Consider the following 15,116-nt stretch of genomic DNA (forward strand, 5'->3'; position numbering starts at 1 on the left):
CTTTTTTAAAGGATCTTGCCTAGTGTAGACAGTGCTATCAGTTCTCCCGAGATGACTTCTCTAGTGATGTCAACTTCCTAAGAATTAGCAGGTTAGGGGGAAGGAGGTCGTAGCACAATTTAAATACAAAAAAAAAAAAAAAAAAAAGAAAGGAAGAAAGAAAGAAAGGAAGGAAGGAAGGAAGGAAGGAAGGAAGGAAGGAAGGAAGGAAGGAAGGAGGAAAGAAAGAAAGGAAGGAAGGAAGGAAGGAAGGAAGGAAGGAAGGAAGGAAGAAAGAAAGAAAGAAAGAAAGAAAGAAAGAAAGAAAGAAAGAAAGAAATGTATACATACTGTGCTCAGAGTCAAATAGAATTCACAAGATTTTAGATCAGGATCTTCAAATTCCAATATGGTTATACTCAGGATTACTGCTGACATCATTTTAAAAGAGGGGAAATTTGCTCTGTGTGCACCTTCCAGGAATGTGGTTATCCACAAGGACCACCTTCCTCCCATAGCATCCTCAAGTTCATGTACTTGATTGATACTGAGAAGTTCCTCCACTTTTCCTCTCAAACCCAGGCTCTCTGAGCACTCAAGGTGAGCTTAACAGATAAGCATGTGCAGATTGGCAGTAAAAGAAATGGAACTTTCATAGAGGGAATGTCACACCTGTTCCTAGGAGAGGATGCTGTTACAGCAAACCAACAGAAGAGACAATTTGAAGCAACTAAACAAATGATGCCTCTCTAACTCGGGAACACAGTGTTCAGAAATGCAAAGATTACCTTGCTTGTTTAAAAGGGCAGCTATGAATATGTAGGGAGCTGGGATGAGGGGTTTACTACACACTTGCAGGAGTTTCTAAGGTAATTATTTTGGCAGGGGGCATCTGTTTATCATAATTCTCTACATGAAAGGTTTTTCCCCCACTTAATCTGAATACCTATCTTCGCCTTCCTGCTGCTGGAGTCAGAGTTAATTAATCCATCTCTGGACCCGAGTGACACATTTATAGGTTTGTGAATGCACTTAGTCTGACTCTTTCATAATTGTGTATGGGCTTGTCTCCTCTGTCAGACTGTAGACTGCTCCAAAGCAGGGGCCAGGCCTCCTTCCTGTGTTCACCCATTCATTCAAGCAATGCCATTTTTTCTGCTCTAAGAGAGATCAGAGTTAAGTAACAGAGCTGGATGTATGCAGCAATTATTAGCTGACCTGGGGATGTAGAAATATATGTAGGAGATACTAGATTTCATTGGTAGGTCAAGCAACTGGACTCTTTGTTCCTATAAACCCAAGACTTAGTGCAGCACTTGACACAGATTGAGAACTATGGTTGCTAAACAGAATTAAATAAACAGGGTGGTTGTATCTAAAGTTGAATTTAGATTTGGACTCTTGTCTACTTCCTGCTACTCACATAATAGGTGGCCTTGGCCTACCCTGTCAGTTTACCGATATTGAAAATAGACGTTCTATATAAAAAAAGGAGCATTGTGCCGAAACCGGTTTGGCTCAGTGGATAGAGCGTCGGCCTGCGGACTGAAGGTCCCGGGTTCGATTCCAGTCAAGGGCATGTACCTTGGTTGCGGGCACATCCTCAGTGGGAGGTGTGCAGGAGGCAGCTGATCGATGTTTCTCTCTCATCGATGTTTCTAGCTCTCTATCCCTCTCCCTTCCTCTCTGTAAAATATCAATAAAATATATTTAAAAAAAAAAAAGGAGCATTGTTTTAAAAGTGATGCTGTCCTAAAGATATGTGAGCAAACAGTGCTTCTTTAATTTCAATACTAGAATACATTCTCAATATCTAAATAACAATCACAACAGTAGTCATTAAAGTAGATGAAAGATGCAAAGAGATTATCTAGTTATTCTGTCTCTGGTTTTTGGAGATTTTATTTATATCCCCACCATCTGAGCAATTCGTATTTACAGATAACAACAGTTTTATGTTCTGTCTTGAAGTGTATTTAAGTTGGCTTAAGCTTATGTTCACATCTCTTCTAGGACTGAAGATTTTGGGGAGGGGTCTTAATCTTTTATATATATCATGTTAATATCCTCATTAACTGTTATCTGAATGGTGGAATAAATAATATCTGTGATCTGGATTAAGTGCTAGTTCTATTTGAATCTTCTAGCACTAACTCTCCCCCACCCTGCATTTGATCCTTAGTCAAATTGAATGAAATCTGCCTTATCAGTATGAACTATTTCTCTCTAAAGAATGAGGTTTCCTTTTAGGAGTTACCAGGATTGAGTTTGCAAAGATCTGAGACGGGTCCTAACATATAAATTTAGGAAATAGATACATATTCCTATGACCAATAAGCTTGTATTATTTTATAATCAAAGATCCAGATCCTTTATTAAACATTTTGTTCTGAGGTCGTAAACAGAATCATTAACATGACTTACTGCAAAGAAAAGGTATGTGGGATTGGGTGGGCAGCTTTTCATGATTTGTGACATCTTTCTTCTGTACAATCACCAAGACTCATCTTAAACAGGCTTCATCGTTTGTAAAACCCTAATCCTGCAACATTTGGGGATAGTGAGTGACCCCTTCCTTTGGTCAGAAACAGGAATGATTTGGAATACTTTTAATGGGATTTCAAAGATAAGTGCTTTGAAAAATTGCAAACGACTATTAACTGTTCATAAAAAGGAGCCTGTATGTCCTGACAAGAAGCCAATCATGTTTAGACAAATTTAGAAGATGACATTCTGGACCTAGCAACACCTAGAAGATCTTTTCACACATCATTCGGTTTTTTTCCTCTTGATGGGCGGATGAGCAAACTTTAGGGAGTTAATGGGCAGATAAAAGTTGAAATGGGAAAGGACGGTAATGTTAAGACAAGTTAAAAGCTCTGTCCAACACCAGTTCCCAACAGGGCCTCCCCAGCTCTTTCCCCTGTGAACTTTTTGTGTTTCATTCATTTTGCTGGAATTGGAAATGGAGAGGCCAAGCAAAGGCCATATCCTGCTTCATTGACTAAAGCTGTCCTGTAAGTGAGTTTAATGGCTTAGAAGTGAATACCAGTGACAGTTCTAAGAAAAGTTTCCAAGTGTTTCCAGTGCCTGGAGAGGCCCCCTGTGGCTCTGACTTCTCTGCCTTTCCTTCCACTCTCTTCTCTTATCTGTGGGAGCTTCCATGACAAAAAAGGGCATCTATTAGGAAACAAAACCAGCAGCGAATAGAAGGGCCAGAGCCTCATTAACGAAGGATCTGACAAAGAAGTAGTTGTAAGGACAACGGACTTTAAAGTGATGGCCACGTGAACCGATAAGCTCTTGAAGAGAGAAATCAAATTTCCTTTAAATTTGCAAACTATTATTTTCTTTTGTTTATCCTCTAAAAAGAGGTCTTTCTCTGCTGGGATGTGAGCCCTCTCCTTTACACACACTTTCTCTGCCCGCTTCTTTTTTGACCATTTTCTTATATCATTTTCCCATATGTTTTCTTCCAAAACACATATAAAGGAAGTGGTCACAGAGAAGTGAAATTCTTTCTGTCAACTGAGCTCAACAAAGGGCCTTTTCCTTGACTTCACAAGCATATGCTTTGTGATCTTGATTTTTACCTTTTTGTCGGAGTATCGTATAAAAGAGAAAAGTGCCGAACTCATAAATGCATGGCTCTCTGAATTTTCACAAACCGAGACTTCCCATATGACCAGCACTCAGACTGAGAGCAGGACCTGGCCAGCATATCAGCTCCCAGGGCTGCCCAAAGTCTTCCAAACGAGGTGGCTCAAAGCAACAGAAATGTATTCTGGGAGCCAGAAGTCTGAAATCAAGGTGTCAGCAGGGTCGGTTCTTTCCAGAATCTCTGAGGGAGCATCGTTTCCATGCGTTTCTCCTCGGTTCTGGTGATAGCCAGCAATCCTTGGTGCTGCTTGGCTTGTAGATGTTGTCATTCCAATCGCTGACTCCACCTTCTTATGGCCTTCTCCCTTGTGTGTCCTCCTCCTTCTTATAAAAACACCAGCAATGTGGGGTGAAGGGTTCATTCGAATGATAGACTTTCACCTATGACATCTACTAAGAGCCTATTTTTAAATAGGTCACATTCACAGGTACTGGGAATTAGCACTTAAACATATCTTTTGGGGTTCACAATTCAACCCATAACAATCAGTGTTCCAGACACCCTCTCATCCTCCCTTCCAGTCACACACCTCCACTCCACTGCTATCCCAACTTCTGACAAAATGAATTTGTCTTTGGGGCTTTATTTAAAACACTAGAGGCCCGGTGCACAAAATCTGTGCACGGAAGGAGGGTTCCCTCAACTCAGCCTGCACCCTCTCCAAATGGGGACCCCTTGCAGGATGTCCGACTGCCATTTTAGGCCCGATCCCAGGGATCAGGCCTAAACCTGCAGTCAGATATCCCTCTCACAATCTGCAACCACTGGCTCCTAACTGCTCACCTGCCTGCCTGCCTGATTGCCCCTAACTGCCTCTGCCTGCCAGCCTGATCACCCCTAACTGCCCTCTCCTGCAGGCCTGATGTCACCCCCAACTGCCCTCCTCTGCTGGCCAATTTGGTTCTAATTGGTCGGTTCCTATGCCAGCGTCAAAAGCTCCACCTCCTAGGCAGCCATTGGCTCCCCACAGCACCCAGATTTGGTTCTCATTGTTCAGATCCTATGCCAGTCAGCATCAAAAGCTCCACCTCCTAGACAGCCATTGGCTCCCCACAACACCCAGATTTGGTTCTCATTGGTCAGTTCCTATGCTCGTCAGCATCTCCAGGCCTATCTTTGGGTCTGGTCAAAGAGGCGGGGCTTAACAGCAGCCCCAGCAGAGGCCAGGGGAGAAAGAAAAGCCTGGCTGCTGGCAAAGATCAGAAAGAAAGAGGGAGAGAAAGAGAGAGGTAAGCCGAAACCAGTTTGGCTCAGTGGATAGAGCGTCGGCCTGCGGACTGAAGGGTCCCAGGTTCGATTCCAGTCAAGGGCACATACATTGGTTGCAGGCACATCCCCAGTAGGAGGTGTGCAGGAGGCAGCTGATCGATGTTTCTCTCTCATCGATGTTTCTAGCTCTCTATCCCTCTCCCTTCCTCTCTGTAAAATATCAATAAAATATATTTTTTTAAAAAAATAATTAAAAAAAAAAAAGAGAGAGAGGTAAGTACACTGATCAACAGCTTCCACTGAGGCTGCAGATCAGACCCTGACTCACTTTCTGGGTCTCAGCCACCTGGGCAGTCAGTGCTGGGTCGCCAGGCTGCAGCTGGGTAACCCAGCGCTGAATTCCAGATGGTCTGCGTTTGGTCACAGGATTGGCCCCTTCCCAAGCCTAAAGCCTCTGCCCCAGGCTTTAGGCTTGGGAAGCAGCCCCCCCCCCCTCCCCGCTCCTCCGATGGCTGGCTGGGAGTGACCTGGGTGCCAAGGAGGTTCCTGGGACCCAGGTATGTATGCAAATTAACTTCCATCTTTGTTGGGTTAATTTGCATACTCTGATTGGCTGTGGGCATAGCGGAGGTACGGTCAATTTACATGTTTCTCTATTATTAGGTAAGATACGTATCAACTCTTTGGGCTATGCAATGATTTTTCAAAGTGGCTTCAAATGTTAATAGTCACTCAGTGTGTCTGAACTGGTCCCAATGTTGATATTACTGACCAACAATCAGTTACATAATCAACATGTAGTTTTAAGAATCAGTTAACCTATCACAAAATTATTAGCAATTAATATAAAAGAGAGGTGAGGATTCAGAACACGCTTCCACCAAAATATGGCCCCTTGGCATACTGAATATCTTAAGCTGAAAGAGTTTGAGAAATTGACATTTACCCTACCCTTCTCTAAAATAGGTCATAAGACCCTCTTGTTAGAGGTGCCCTCCCTGCACCCAGAGGAAAGGAGCACCCTTTCTCCAAGAGGAAGAGATGCCCAGAAGAAACTGAATGAACAGGACTTGTTAAGGCTCCCCGAGTCTACCACACTTCCCTCATACTCCTCAACCTATCATATCTTTCCACAACTGTCCCCTCTTCCAAAAACTTAGCATAAAGACACTCATTTTAAACCATTTCTTTGTGGTTTTATTACTTATCAAGTCTCCTATGACACATAAAATGCATAGTAAATAAATTTGTGAGCTTTACTCCTGTTAATCTGTCTTTCCCAATCTAATTTCAGGCCCAGTCAAGGGATCAAAGAAATCTAGAAAAACTTTTTTCTCTCCTACAGAAGAAAGCAAAGCAAGTTTGTTTATAAGCAGTGATTCAACAGCAGTGGGAACTTTTTTAACAAATACATCGCATGCATTCAGGTCTGCCACCCAACATTTGTAGTATCAGGTGTGCAAGAAATGTACCTGTCTCTATGTCTCAGTGCCTCAGCTAATTTTTAATTTTGAGCCAATACGCAGGGCAGTAGAATCTTAATCTCAGTAGATTTATGTTTCCTGAAAGTTGGGTCTAAGTCTGAGGAGCTCTGTGGATGGAAACCCAGGCAAAGTTTCCAAGTTCTTCTCAGGTCATCTGTCTCTGCAGGTATCTGCTGAGATGTGCATGGGCCTGTCTGATTGTGGGTTATTAATCCACCTCTGGCTATGAAACTGCTCAGCTCTTGCAATTGACTCCTAGACTCTGAGTTCCCTGAGAATCTTCTTCCAACTTCTAGCTCAGGTGAGAACCCTGGCATCTCTGAGGCCATTCCTTTGTTCTCATCTTCCTTGGGCTTTGCCACCTCCCAAAATTCCAGGGAAGTGAGTTTGTAGAACATCCTGCTCTCACCTCATCCCTTTCTCCTCAGCCATTCTACATAGCGCTAAGAGACAGAGAGAGCAGGGAGCTCTATCCTTTTCTCTGTCTTGATCATTCTTCCAATCATTTTCGCTAAGCATTAACTCTTCTACATCCCCATGAAGTTTTTTGTTCATTTGTTTATTTTTTTCAAATATAACCTTATTTTAAGCTAATGAATACAACATGGACAACCCGGTTTTGAAGTTTGTCTGCGTTATTAACTCTAATTAAAAACTGTCCTTGTCTGTAATGAGGGGATAAAAACAGGTTAAACCTAATAGACATTTTTTAAAGGAGGGGAGTCAGATTAACTGAGATTTCTATGTAAACACTTCTAACTCTGTAATGTCAGTTAATATAATTAATTAATTACACCTAAATGCGAAGGAAGAGGCAAACTAATAGACAAAAAACTCAATTTGCAAATTAAGAACAAATAGTTATTTTCTAAACTTTTCTAAAGTCATTCTAAATTCAATAACAAGATGGCAGAGATGACGAACTATAGTGAGATGCCAAGAATAGAAATGTGAATTACGCTCTGTTTGCTTCAATATGGTAGCTAACAGTATTGTGAGAGTTGAGGGGATACCATTGCATGTGTCCTTGACAGAGGACTCCTCTCGAGGAAGTATAAAATCTCACAAGCAAATAAGCCACAAAACAATTCTTTTCAGTAAGGGTAAGCCATCCCCAAAAGATAAAGTTAAGGTACCCATTTTAACCTAAAATATGTAAAGAGAAACAATGGCATCATGGCAACAACTATAATTAACTTTTCAAGTGACCACAGCATTCACCAATGAAGTGGAAGCCATGGGTTGTCAAAACAACAATTAGTCCTCCCTGGCTGAGTAAACACAGACGGGGAAGTAGTCCCTTCTAAATGGTTTTTCATTTTATCGCTTTCAGTGGTGTCAAATACATTATGATTAAGGCTTAAGTAGCATGTTAAGTGACACTGGTCTCGCTGAATCTAAAGATCACTTTCACAGTAAACACTTTGTTTGGAGGGCCATACACCCAGTGGGAGAAAATAAATATTAAATGGAAATGATACTGATACCTCAAGTATCATGTGTTGGACTTGTTGACAGTCATCTCAGCTGGAATGCATGGAAGCCCAACTGGATGTCTACTCTCCTCTGCAAGTTATACTCATCAACATGTTGGGAAGCTTTTTTTTTTTTTTTTTTTTTTTTTTTTTTTTTTTTGCGGGGGGATGGGGGGAGCGTTTTTGAAAGAGAGAATTAGTGACCAGCTGTTCCTCCGGTACATTAAGATGAGAAAGGAAATGTAGCTGAAATGCAGCAGAAGGGATGTAAATTATATGGGAGATAGGATGAACTCATCATGGATAGTAGAAATGATTAAACAGAGTCAGGTACCAGCAAAGACAACTATAAGATCTTCTTTAAAGATATTAAAAAATTAGGGACAAAAATCTATGAGATGCATGCACATTGATGCTTCAAATTAATATATATGGATGAAAGTGAACAAATTAGGGTGAACTGGGTGAACTAGGCGGTTTTTTTTATATTCCTTTTACCCCATAGTACTGCAAAGATTTTAATGATGCAAATATTGAGAAAGTCATATGGCACTTGGACTCATCTCAAACTTTCTGAAAATCTTGGGAACTGGACTCCAAATTTAATTATTGAAGACACTTTTTATAGCTACTTTCTGTGTAGGAGGTCACTACTATAAAACAATTTGGTGGATATCATAGAAACTAGCAATAGATAAAGCATTTAAAAAGTCCAATATGACCATTAATTTATTAAATGCCCCATGCTGTAAATCACAAATTATCCAGAAAATGCTTTCCCAGTGAGTGACTTAAATAAGAAAGCTCCTAGTTCATTGTTTCTTTTGTTAAGATTAAATGTTAATTAAAATAGAAGGCAATGCAGTGAATAATATTGCGTAGAATAATATTTAATGGGTTTGGGAAACGTTTGTGATATATTGGTCTTAAAGAAAGTAGATTACTTACCTAGTAAATAATCATTTTTAAGTAAAAAACACGTGTATAAGCTTGTGAAAAATAAGATAGATATATTATTAGTATTGTTTATGGATAAAATAAAAGTGACTTTTCTCTCTATTATGTTTTTTAATCTGTGATGAATAAATATTATATTTATAATGAGGAGCAAAAAGCTATTATAAAAATAAAAGATATTGTGTCTTAATGGCAAAGAATAGGTGAACATTTTAGACACAAAAAATGCTATCTTGGAGCAGAAAATACTATCAGGGTGAGTCTTATTTGCACCCTTTCATCCCCTAGCCCTCTCCTCCAGCCTGGGTGGAGGCAAGTATATTCTGTGGACTGAGAGGAGAGGTGATAACATCTATTTAAAAATATCAGCTGGCTTAACCGAATGTTGCAGAAATAGCCTGGCATTTCAGGGTCTGATGAATCATTTGGGTGGGAACTTATTCTGTTGAATGAGACCTACCATCATAAAAATTGTGCCTCTATAACCCAACTCAAATGTATTCAATGTGCTGAACTTCCCTGATGTGTACTCCAATAATGTGACATTTATAAACATTTGGAAAGAGCCAAATTATTGCCTTAGCAAAAACTTTCTTCACATTGCACATGAATTATGGGGCTAATGTTTAAATTTCATGAAATATATTTCAAACATCACTTTTTTATTTATTAAAGCAAGTTCCTTATGGAATACTGCTTGACCTAACTTGAATTATAAGTACTTTCAGTAATAATTTGTGGTTTTCCATTCATATATAGCATAGTTTTTTAACAGTGGTTAATTTACATAAAACTTTCACATTAGAATCATAGTATGACCATATAAAGGGTTGAAAGAGATGTTAGTTGCTATCTAAACCTCTTTAAAGATCAAGAGGACATGGAATCAAACCTTGTGTGTACACTTTGCATAACAGAAACTAATTGTTGATATTTATTTTTTAAAATATATTGAAAAGAAGATTGGATGTGACTAAGGTCTTGTGACTGGACTTAGAAAAGGGATCAGTACTTTATGCCTGGAGCATCAACCTTTGGTAGAAAGCATGATGATAACAGGATCACTAAGGGAAACCCCAGATTTCCTTAAGGGAATGCAGGGATGTATGCTTTATTTCCCAGAATGTAGTCTGAGGAGGCTGTGGCTTTTTGGAGAAGCCTCATGACCAGCAGAGTCTCTGAACTCTAGAGTAGCCGCTTTCTCCAAGAATGGCACCCCCACCAACATCATCACCTTCATCTGTGAAATGCAGATTTAGGGCCCACCCCAGGCCAGCTGAATCAGAAACTTTGGGGCAAGATTCAGCAATCTGTTTAGCAAGGCCCCCTGGTGGCTCTGATGCACACTGTAGCTCAAGACCAACTGCTGTGGAGTAACTATGTCAAGCAAGATGGAAGTCTTTAGTAATTAGCACTCTTCCCCAAATACTTCCTGTTCTCTTCCTGGGCCTGCAGTGGGATTACACTTGCCTTATCCTAAAAGTTAGGTGTGGCTATCTGATTTATTTTGGCCAATAGAATGTGAGAGCAAATGCCATGTTTCATGTTCAAGAGGACATCTGCTGGGTCTGGGGAGGATATGGAGCAAAGGTCCAGTGGACTCTTGAAGGATATGTTACATGAGCAAGAAATAAACCATTACTTCTTTAAGCCACTGATCTTTGGGAATTGCTTGTTACCACAGCATAATCTAGCTAACCCTGACTGTTACAAGAGGTCCAAGCACCACTGTTGTTGATGATGCTACATACATCTTAGGCAGAGTTTCATCACCAACATAACATGAGAGCATCTCAAGGACAACGGAAAAACAGAGAGGAGAGGTAAACTAGAAGAGGCAACTTATAAATTCAAAAAAGATTTGTTAACATTTGTGGTGTTAACGACTACAGGTTGCAACAGGGACAATCGGTAACTGCAGCTAATGCAAATGCAAAACTCAAAGACTAAACACAGCAGAACCCCTCTGCAAAAGGCATCAGCAAGAGGCCTTTCCATGGGTGCTATAGAGATGTGAGTCCCAGGTGACATCTCAAAAGAGGGAATTCAGAAAAGGGAGTAGCAGCAACAGGAAAGGCTGAGCATTTCTATCAAAATCATAATTGATGCTATTAAACTATGGGGATGATATTTCCTTGAATTAGACTTGTCTACTATAGATGCAAATTAAAGCTTATGAGAAATGTAGAAATCTGCATGTATGCATATATGGTCTGAGCTATAATTTTAAACATCTTCTAGTTAAGGAAACACAGTATAAAAGATGACAAGGAGAAAGTACTAGGACAATGAGACAGAGAATGCTGGGGAGATGGAGCTACCTTATCCAGGGTGGTTCTGGAAGGCCTCTTTGGGAATTGACACTTTCACTGTTTTTATAACTTTTGAGCTGAGTCCTGATGATAGGAAGGCCTTTGAGGCTCAAGGGACGCTGAAATCCTGGCAGAGGAAAGAGCCTGTGCAAAGGCCTGCAGGCAGGTTAGTGTGTATGTGACAAACAGAATATCTCTACAACTACGCTTCTTTTTAGCAAGATTTCTCAACCAGAATTGCCAAGAGAATTAGCCCTACCAGAAATGATGTGAGTGACAACTTTCTCAGTTCTCTCAAGTTTGGTACCATTCCAGCTGCCCAGAAGAAAAGTCACAGGTCTGCCTGCCTAAGGCACTATGGCTAATTCTCTTTCTGAACGCCAATTGAGAAGGACTAGCTGCAGGGTGGGATGTTGGAGAGAGACTAGATGAATTCAGGGTGGCAGGCAGCAGCCAAGAAAGGATTTGGGGTTTTATTCAATGTGCAACGGCAAGCACTGGAAGCTTTCAAGTGGTGGAATGCTATATTTGACTTATTGTAAAACATCACGGGCTGCTGTTTTGAAAATGGACTACAAAAAGCCAAGAGAAAAGGCACTCAGTCAGGAGGCTTCTGTGTTATTCTAGATGAAAGATGACAAGAGGAGAATGGCTGGAGTGGGAGATGATGAGAAATGTCAAATTTAGAATATCATTTTAATGCAGAGCCAGACTTGCTTATGGGCTCAATATGGGCCAGGTGAGGGAAGATGAGATTAGAGAAAGACATGAATCAAAAGTTATTTCTGAGCAATTCATGGTTGTGATGTCATTAAAGGATATGGGGAAGATGAGAGGAAGGGTGGAACTGAGGATGCGAGTAACCTGTGGAGATATCAAGTCGACAGCTGAACAAATGAATTTGGAGCTGAAGGAGAGGCAAAGGCTTGATATGTAAATAAGGGAGTCATCAATATATAAAAGTATTTAAACCACATTATGGGATGAGATCATCTAATTCTATTAATTTGTCTTAGAAAGCCCCTCAAATTTATCTCTTGCTCTTATTTCTGCTGCCATTAATCTTTGTTTCTCAGAAGCCCACTGCAGTGCTTCCATACCTGGTGTGTGGTCTCTCTCTCCTCAGCAGTCTTTCTTGTTCATAACTATACAATTTATCATCCTGTTACACAAATTAGATCATTCTTTTATTCAATAAAAATTGAGTACTCATTATGTGCAAATGTCCCAGTTAGGTGCTTTGGTGACTCAAAGATGAATAAGACATAGATTCTGATACTAGGAGTTTATAGTCTACAGAAAGAACAGGTTTGTAAAAAAACACACACACACACACACACAAACACCCAAGGTAGAAAGTGATAAGAACCTTAAGAGAAAAAGGAAATATTATGAGAAATTTAGGAGATGAAGAGATGACTTTTAGCTTTGTGGATCTAAAGTCTTTGTTAGGAAGGTTGTATTTGGGTTGGAAGAAGATCTCAAAATGGTATCTTGGCCTTGTTAACTACCTTCATGGTCCTCCATGGTCCCCAGTCTTTCAGGATCTGTTTAGTTGGCTCTTCTTCCACTCTCTGACTTTAAACATTAGAGTTTCAAGGGTTCAGTGTTAGGCTATCTTTTCTTGGTGCAACACTCATTTCCTAGGCAAGCTCTTTTCTGAGGGTACATTTATCATGTCCCTTCAATTTATTGCCAATACAACATTTTAAAAGATGTAAATCTGATTTTGGCAGCGCCTGCTCAATAGCCTGTTAATCCTGTTGCTGCTGGGATTAATATCCAAACTCTGATCCCAACACCCCATCTCCTGCTTGTCTCCTCTTGGCTCTCTGAACTGTAACCACTCCAAGTTCCTCCTGTAAGACACACTCCATTCTGCCTCAGGGCCATTATCCCTGGCATTCCTGCTGTTTGCAAAGTGTCTGCATTTCTGTCTTTCTATATCACTCAGCTCACCTCCATGACTTCCCAAATAAAATAGCAACCTCAGGAAGCCTTCCCCAATTCCCCAGGACTTTCTGTTATACATTCTAACAGCAGCTTGTATTTTTCCTTCATTGTACTATCAGATTTATAACTAATTTATTTCTTTGTGCAACATTTGTTGCTATCCTCTCTGTCTCAATAGTCTCTAAGCACCAACAGGCCTGAAACCATGTTTCTCTTCTTCAGCACTACACCCACAGCACAAACAGCACCAGAATCTTAACAAGCGAACTTTCCTTTTTATTACTCAATGCTAGCATGCTATTCCACTGGTCCCTGACTTGACTTTATGCTCCCTTATTTCTTGTACACCTCCCACTACCTACCACTTCAATGCCATTTCTTCTGTAACGGCATACTTACATCTCCACCTATTAAAACTCTAGCCATTTTGAAGGACCAGTCTCTCTTCCCCCTTGACCATGATGTCTCCCCTGATCACTTCTGTCTGAGATGGTTTTCCTCTCCTCTAAAAGTGTGTTGTTCCAACTGACATGGGTCACTACTGCCAAGCTTCATGATGACTTGTATGCATCCATTGTTACCACTGAGTTTTATATACTTTAATTTCAGGCAGTAAGGGGTATGTGTTCTGTAACTTTGTATGCACTGACAGCATCTACCATAACACTGAAGAATTTGGGAAGTATTCAGATTACACTTGCAAAATGAATGGTCACCACCCCCCCCTCAAAAAAATGTTGACTCTTAAAGCATTAACATTAAGTTGTTTGAAAAATCCTCAAATGTAGAACACCTTATTCCTGCACAACATTAGATAAAGAGAGAATTACCATTCTTGGTTGTGGACCATGATTTCCAAAGAGCTAAAAGAGAAGTGTCCTATTCTCTGATCTTAAACAACATAAATAGATGCTCCTAATCCATTTGTTGTTGGGATAATGGGATCTTGCTAGAGTAATGACAGTTATATGACCTTCCATGGCCAGATGGTCAGGGGGGCTTAAACCATAACATAGAGGGACCAACCAGGGAGATGTGGCTGTTTAGCTCATTAGAGAATGTAACATGAAAGAGAAACAGGCATCCTGGCCATCTTCAAATATTAAAAAGGTTCTCTGATAGAAGATGAATTAGGTTTATCCTAACTAGTCCCAGGATACCTTTCTAGGAATAATGCATAGATATTTCAAGAGGAAGAATCTTTACTTAAGGTGAAGGTGAGCATTACAATACTGGGAACTTTGAGATGATAACATGAATCCCCTGTGAAGGTACTGAGTCTCCTTTCACGTGAGGCATTCAAGAAGTATAGACATTTCACAGGAAACTTATAGGCGATTTCAAACACTGCAAGGTTGGATCTAGCACCTTTCACACCGAGGTTCTTGGATTCTATCATAATAATAGCTAAAATGTAGAGCATTCATCACATGCCATATCCTGTCCTAAGCATTTTACATGTATTATATCATTTCATTGTCACAACGACTATTATTACACCTGTGATTAAAGAGAAGAAAACTGAAGCGCAGAGATATTAAATAATGTGCCTTAGTTCACACAATTAGTAAGAGGTTGATACCAGGAGACTGTGATTCAGAGCCCAGGCTTTTATTGTGCCTCTCATCATCACATGACAGATGTGAGTCCAAAATGGGCAAGGTCTTGCCAGCAAAAGGGAATAATAAGGTAGAGAAGTGGGATGATCTCCGGAAGGGTGTGTGGGGGAAAAAAGTCACCTTATGAATGGATGGCACAGACACTCTGGAACAGTGAATTCAAAGATTGGCTCCAGGCACTTACACTCCCAGGTGATGAGCACACACAGGCCACTAAAACACACTGCTTCATAGTGCAGCCCAGATATATTTTGAGGATATGAAAACAGTGTATTTTAATTCTCCTTATAAATCAATTTCCTTTGTTATCAAGCCTAAGCTCTGAAACTCAGTGCCCTAGAAAATAAAGGGCACCTTCTAAAATCAAGACAGTATGCAGGGTGAAGAAGGGGGGCATGAGGTGAGGAGGCAGAAAGGAGAATGAGTGGGGGAAATAGAAAAAGAAAGCCAGAAGCCTCATGCATGGG

The sequence above is a fragment of the Plecotus auritus genome, assembly GCF_963455305.1.
Source record: "Plecotus auritus genome assembly, chromosome: 3".
In the NCBI taxonomy this organism is placed as follows: Eukaryota; Metazoa; Chordata; class Mammalia; order Chiroptera; family Vespertilionidae; genus Plecotus; species Plecotus auritus.